Source organism: Elephas maximus, chromosome 3 (genome assembly GCF_024166365.1).
Source record: "Elephas maximus indicus isolate mEleMax1 chromosome 3, mEleMax1 primary haplotype, whole genome shotgun sequence".
Taxonomy (NCBI): domain Eukaryota; kingdom Metazoa; phylum Chordata; class Mammalia; order Proboscidea; family Elephantidae; genus Elephas; species Elephas maximus.
In genome coordinates, this window is record NC_064821.1 from 94,587,918 (window position 1) to 94,595,622 (window position 7,705).

Below are 7,705 nucleotides of genomic sequence, written 5' to 3' on the forward strand. Positions count from 1 at the left end.
TCCTTCTAAATAATTGAACACAATTAGTTTTTAATTATTAGGGTGTTATAAAGTCATACTTGGCTTCTGTGTTTCACTTAGTCCAAAGTTACTTTATTTTCCGTATGTGCTGAAGTCATATTTAGGATTTTTACGCTTTGTGCTGATTTTTCCAGGCATTTTCCAATTGCCCTTTATCGCACTGATACTGTCATTTCTTTCCAAACAGTGTATTGCCACATGCCCATTCACCTTCTTTCTAATGGCCTTCAACTATCACCCTCCAATGCTGGTAGTAAAAGGCTAACACGTGACCCGTTAAGGGTCTGAAGCTCCTGTCTGGAAGTGGGAAGTGGGTCAGATGTGATCAGAACTACACTGCCCAGAACATTAGGACTAGTTGAAGTGGATAACAGTTGAAGTGAATAGTCATATCGTTCAGGGGTAGAAAAAGACACAAGGAGTACAAGTATCATGATTTTTTCGAGAACTCAGTATCTATACCAATTATAGGGCCAATCTCTTTGTAGGTTATATTTATAATGCTGTTTGCAAATATCAGAACCTCTGTCTTTAGAGACTAGCAGGACGAGTATTAAAAACATTACCTTTTCTACCACATCATTGTGGCTTCGGCCTAGCCCCTTTCCTCCTCTGGAACCAGGGTCCTGCCTATAAAGAAAGGAGGCTGGATTCATTCTTTCCTAGGGTCCTTTCTAGTTCTGGCATGCTCTTTTATATACATATATATATATACACACTCACACACACCACATATATGTGTAGTTATCAGTTATTCTTTATCAAATTCATAATGTGTGCCAGGTGTTTTTCTGTGGCATGTGACACTCTCATTCCTTCACTCCTTTCTCCAGATCCCTGCTCTAAATTATGTTTGGCTTATCTTGTTTAAAACATTTGAAAACATGGTGTTAGCAGGAACTTTATTTAACCTAACATATTTGAGAGAAAATCATGTAAAGGGCTTTGTTTTGTTCCAGCAGCTGAAACAATGAGATCACGAGAATGACGTGCAGCATCATTTTGTACTGCCCTCAAGTGGTAGCCCAGATAGATGTCTTTTCCCAGTTGTATTTAAGGAACAAAATGCATTTTCAGAGGACCTCATGATCTCAAAGAGATAGGAGACTCAAACAGGCCCTGAGGCTGAAAAGGCGCCTAGAAGGTATGTGATCTAACTTCCTCTTTTTAAAAGAAAGTAGTTGAGGCCTGGAATAAATCTTGTCCCTAACCACTCTACCAGGTTAGGGCCTCCTCCTTTGCTGTTGTAGGTTACAGTCAAGTCGATTCTGACTCGTGGTGACCCCATGTGTGCAGACTAGAGCTACTATGTAGGATTTTCAAGGCTGTGACCTTTTGGAAGCAGACTGCCAGGCCTGTCTTCCAAGGATCATCTGATTAAGATTGCCAACCTTTCAGCTAGTAGTTGAACACTTAACCATTTATGCCATCCTGGTACTTCTTCCTCTGCCATGTTGTTGTTGTGTACTATCAGGTTGAATCCCACTCATAGCGTCCCTATATGTCAGAGTAGAACTGCCCCATAGGGTTTTCTAGGTTTTAATCTTTAAGGGAGCAGATCACCAGGTCTTTTCTCCTGTAGAGCAGCTGGTGGATTAGAGTCACTGACCTTTCAGTCAGAAGCTGAGCTCTTTAACCACTGCAACATCATGGCTCCTTTTCCTCTGCCGTATGCTTCCAGACTCACTGCACATCCACTGTGAACATCAGCTATTTATTGAGCTCTAGCCATGTTCCAGCTGCTTTCAAGTCAATTTTCATTCATGGTGACTTCATGTGAGACAGAGTAGAACTATGCTCCCCAGGGTTTTCTGCTAATGTTGCCATCTTGGGCAGGGGAGTGCTCCATAGGGTTTTCAATGGCTGATTTTTCAGACAGAAGTAGATAGCTGGGAGTTTCTGGGTGATGAAGATGGTTAAGCATTCTACTACTAACCAAAAAGATTGGCAGTTAAAGCCCACCCAGAGATGGCTTGGAAGAAAGGCCTGGTAATCTGCTTCTGAAAGGCCACAGCCTTAAAAATTCTATGGAGTATAGTTCTACTCTCACCAGGTCGCTATGAGTTGGAAATGACTCGATGGCAACTGGCTTGGCTTAACCATGTTCCAATCGTGCTCTAGATCACACAATCTCTCTTGCATTCTCCAGGCTTCGATCCTTTGGTTTTCCCCTCTGTCTCCTGCCTCATCAATAACCCCTTCACCAATACCACCAGGGTTCTCATCAACTTACAATCCTGTCCTATGTCCTCTTTAAGAACTATTTTTGACACCGAATCTCTCTCTAGCCTCATTTCTTTGCTCCCCTCACAGTCAAATTTATCGAAAGAGTTATCTACATTACTGTTTCTACTTCCTCACCTCCAATTTGTTTTTAACCCTTTATTTTGAAATAATTTCAAACTTTCAAAAGAGTTGCAAGAATATTACAAAGAACTCCCACATACCCTTCACTCAGACACACCAAAAGTAATATTTTGCCACATTTGTTTTGTCTGTGTGTTGTAGGTACATACATGGATGTGTGTGTGTGTGTTTTAAACACTTGCATTGCAGATATCATGCCCCTTTACCTCTAAATACTCCAGTGTGTATTTTCTAAGAAAAAAGACATTCTCTTATATATCCACATACCCACCTAGTGTGATGATTGAAATCAGGAAATTTAGCAGTGATATAATTCTAGTATCTTATAGACAGTTCATATACAAAGGTCATCAGTTGGCCCGATGATGTCCTCTGTAGCAGACCCCGCCCCCATCCAGGGTCTGATCCGGGATCACGCATTGCAGTTAACTGTCATGAATTTGAATCAACTTTAATCTGAAACAGTTCCCCAGTCCTTCATTGTTATTCATGATGTTCACATTTTTGAAGAGTATAGCCCAGGTGTTTTGTAGAATTTCCCCTGATATGAGTTTGTCTGAGTTTTCTCATTATTAGATTTACATTTTTTTGAAGGGGATTAGGAATATTACATATGTGATGTTGAGTCCTTCTCAGTGCATCACATGAAGAGATACATGATGTCCCTTGGTCCCATTAGTGACGGTGTTCACTTTGATCAGTTGATTAAGGTGGTGCCTGCCAGGTTTCTTCACTGTAAAGTTAGGGTGTTTTCCTATGTAAGTAATAAGTAATCTGTGGGGAGTTACTCTGAGACTATGTAAATATCTCGTTCCCCTTCATACGTTTGCCCAGTGGTTTCAGCATACGTTAATGATTCTTGACTGAATCAATTACTACTGTGATGGCTGCAAAATGGTGATTTTCTACCTCTGTTATTCCTTATACATTTTTTAGTTGGCATTCTACTGTAAGCAAGAGCTTTTGCTTCTCTTTTTTTTCCCTCTCTCACCACTTCTATTTATTTTACTCTCAACTGATTTTTTTTTCTTCTTGTGCTTTGGTTGAAAGTTAACAGAGCAAAGTAGTTTCTCATTCAACAATTCACACACAAATTGTTTTGTGACACTGGTTGCAATTCCCACGATGTGTCAACACTCTTCCCCACCCTGGGTTCTCCGTTTCCGTCCATCCGTTTTTTCTGTTCATTCTTGTCTTCTCGTCTTTACTTTTGGGCTGATGTTTCCTATCTGGTCTCTTATACATGGTTGAACTAAGAAGCACATTCCTCACGTGTGTTATTCTTTGTTTTATAAGACTTGTCTAATCTTTGGCTGAAGGGTGAATTTGAGTAGTTACAATTCTGAGTTAAAAGGGCATCTGGGAACCATAGTCTCAGGGGATCCTCCAGTGTCTTTAAGACCAGTAAGTCTGGTCTTTTTTTGTGTGTGTGTGAATTTGAATCTTGTTTTACATTTTTCTCCTGCTTTGTCCAGGACCCTCTATCGTGATCCCTGTCAGAGCTGTTGGTGGTGGTAGCCAGGCATCATCTAGTTCTTCTAGGCTCAGGCTGGTGGAGGCTCTGGTTCATGTGGTCTATTAGTCCTTTGGACTAACATTTTCCTCGTGTCTTTGGTTTTCTTCATTCTGCTTTGCTTCTGTTGGGCTGGGACCAATAGATGTATTTTAGATGGCTCTTCGCAAACTTTTAAGTTCCCAGATGCTACTCACCATAGTGGGATGCAGAACTTTTTCTTTATGAACTATGTTGTGCCAACTGAACCTAGATGTTCCCTGAGACCATGGTCTTCAGCCCTCAGCCCCAGCAACTTGGCCCTTCAAGGTGTTTAGATGTGTCTAGAAAGCTTCTATGACTTTGCCTTGGTCAAGTTGTGCTGACTTCACCTATATTGTGTGTTGTCTTTCCCTCCACCAAAGTTAACACATGTCTGCTATCTAGTTTAGTGATTTTCTCTCTCTACCTCTCCCTTTCCTCGTAACCATCAAAGATTGTATTTTTCTGTGTGTAAGCCTTTTCTTGAGTTTTTGTAACAGTGGTCTCATACAATATTTGTCCTTTTGTGATTGACTTATTTCACTCAGTATAATGTCCTCCAAATTCATCCATGTTGTGAGATGTTTCGTGGATTCATCATTTTTCTTTATCATTGCATAGTATTCCATTTTGCCTGTGTACCATAATTTGTTTATCCATTCATCTATTGATGGGCACTTAGGTTGTTTCCATATTTTGCTATTGTGAATAATACTTCAGTGAACATGGGTGTTCATATGTCTATTCATGTGATGGCTTTTATTTCTCTAGGATATATTCCTAGGAGTGGGATTGGTGGATCACGTAGTATTTCTATTTCTAGCTTTTTAAGGAGGCACCATGTCGTTTCCCATAGTGATTTTACCATTTTACATTCTCGCCAGCAGTGCAGAAGAGTTCCAATCTTCCTGCAGCCTCTCCAGCATTTGTTATTTCCTGTTTTTATGATTAATGCCTGTAATGTCAGGAGGAGAGATTGTAGTTTTGATTTGCATTTCTTGAATGGTTAAGGATCGTGAGCATTTCCTCATGTGTCTGTTAGCCCCCTGAATGTCTTCTTTGATGAAGTGTCTGTTCATATCCTTTGCCCATTTTTAAACTGGATTATTTGTCTTTTTGTTGTTGAAGTACTGAAGTGTTTTATAGAGTTTAGAGATTAGGCCGTTGTCGGATATGTCATAGCCAATTTTTTTTCCCAGGCTGTAGGTTCTCTTTTTATTCTTTTGGTTAAGCCTTTTGGTGAGCGTGTTTAATTTTTAGGAGATCTCTGTTATATCTAGCTTATCTTCTGGTGTTTGTGCATTGTCAGTTATGGTTTGTATTCTATTTATATCTTATGTCCCTTTGACGTATCCTTGTTTTTTTTCCAGCATTTCCTTGCTTTCTGGTATAATAAACTCTTTTAGGCTCAGCTTGCACTTTCCCTGTTGTCATGGATTGAATTATGTCCTCCCAAAAATGTGTGTATCAGTTTGGCTGGGCCATGATTCCTGGTATTGTGTGATTGTCCACCATTGTGTCATCCAATGTGATTTTCCTATATGTTGTAAATCCTGCCTGTACAATGTTAAGGAGAGGGAACGGGCGGCAGTTGTGTTAGCGAGGGTTGCAAGATTGGTTTATGTCTTGAGGCAATCTCTTTTGAGATATAAAAGAGAGAAGTGAGCAGAGAAACAGGGGTTCCTCACACCACCAAGGAAGAAGCACTGGGAGCAGAGTGTGTCCTTTGGACCCGGGGTTCCTATGTGGAGAAGCTCCTAGTTCAGGGGAAGATTCATTACAAGAACCTTACTCTAGAGCCAACAGAGAGAGAAAGGCTTCCCTTGGAGCTGATGCCCTGAATTTGGACTTCAAGCCTACTAGACTGTAAGGAAATAAATTTCTCTTTGTTAAAGCCGTCAACTTGTGGTATTTCTGTTATAGCAGCACTAGACGACTAAGACACCTGCCCAGCCCTGGAATTAGTCATTTCCCCAAAGGGCGGTGTTTCTATCTAGTGGGAAGGGCATTTAGAAACCAGCATCTGGCACCAGGTATGCTCAATGCTGTACCAGGATGTAACTGTTTCTAGGTTCTGAGGGGGGAAAAAATGGCAATTTCACATAGTCAACTGTTTTTAATCATGAGTTCATAACTGGTACCTCCAATTCCAATTCAACACCACAGGGTTCTTTCTTCCATTCCTCATTTGCATCTCTATTCTCCCAAAGCGAGAACTCTGGCTCCCAACAACATCAATGTATTTATTCATTTACTCAGTGTTATGGTACACACGGAAATCCTGGTGGCGTAGTGGTTAAGTGCTACGGCTGCTAACCAAAGGGTTGGTGGTTCAAATCTGCCAAGCGCTCCTTGGAAACTCTGTGGGGCAGTTCTACTCTGTCCTATAGGGTCGCCATGAGTTGGAATCGACTCGACCGCATTGGGTTTGGTTTGGTATGATACACACAAAATAGTTTCGGAATTGTTACATCCATTCCACCACCAAAAACAACCCACTAAATAGGGTTCAAGATTTGTTTGCAGTCTTTTGTTCTGTTTTGTTTTCAGGCTAAATATATGTAGGTAGTCAAAGTACTGTGTTAAAAAATAGTTTCTTGGATTAAATTTTTTTCCCTTCAGAGTGGTTATATTGCTTATTGAAATATAGTTAGATTGATTTGTTTTTGCTTGCATTCAGTATCCCTTTCCATTCTTGTTGATTTAATTTTCCTTTTGAATATATAAAAGTTAACATTACCCTAAAAGTCAAAACCATTCAAGAGGTATGCAGAATGATTCCCAAATTTATGTGTCATCTTTATGTGGGAGTCATACCAATTTTATCTGTATTGTTCCAATTTTAGTATATGCCCTGTCAGAGCTAACACACCTCCGTTTCATTCTTCAACCCCTTTGATTCTTGCTTAGGTCTCCCACCTCACTAAAACTGCTCTTGTCAAAGCCAGGGATCAACGTTTTTCTGTCCTTGTCTTTTTTGAACATTTCACAACTTTAGACTCGGCTGTCCTCTCCAACTTTTTTTAAACACTCTCCTCTTTTTGGTTTTGTGATACCACATTCTTCTGGTTTTACTTTCCCTTTACAGCCTCTCATCATTCTCCTTGTCTATTCAACCATCCTAAAGTTTGGTGCTCCTTGGGGCTCTTCTTGGCTCCTTTCAATTCTGTCTGTATACTCTCTTCCTAGATGATATCAACTATTTCTATGTCTTCATTTTTTATTATGCTAATGACTTCTAAATTCATATCTTTGTTCCAGCCCTCTCTTTTGGTCTCCAAACTTATGCAGACAGTCCCCAGGTTATGAATGCCTGGCTTACAGACAAGTGATAAATTCATTTTGGGGGATTTTTATGTTTCAGGTCACTCTAGGCAGCAGTCTGACAGAGAGATAGAATTTATATATGTATATGTTGGGTAACAACCCAGCGGCACCTGAGCCCAAAGTCAGCCGCATCTCCCAGAGACTGAAGAAAGACTCCAGAACCAGAGATCATGACATATGGTTTATTGAGAAAGCTTACTTACAGGACCATGGCCCAGGGTGGGGGCTGGACCAGTTTAGTGCTCCACAACCACCTAGCAAGGGACATAAGCTTATATACCATTCCAGCTGGGACCAAGGCTCATTGTTTTTCTTCCATGTCCTTGGGCAGTCAGTGTTCCCAGGGACTTCACGTCTAGGCCCAGATGTTTTCCTTCCTGTTGCTAAGGCATTCCTTGTTCTTGGCTGCTGGCCCAGTCATGCCACTTCCAGCATTGTACCTTAGCCTGAGTCCAT

The 7,705-nt window shown here is 40.7% G+C and overlaps 1 pseudogene; it reads right to left on the reverse strand.

Annotated features, from left to right (window-relative positions):
- Positions 1–6,685: 6,685 nt before the first annotated feature.
- Positions 6,686–6,786, reverse strand: LOC126074136 (uncharacterized; annotated as a pseudogene).
- Positions 6,787–7,705: the final 919 nt, after the last annotated feature.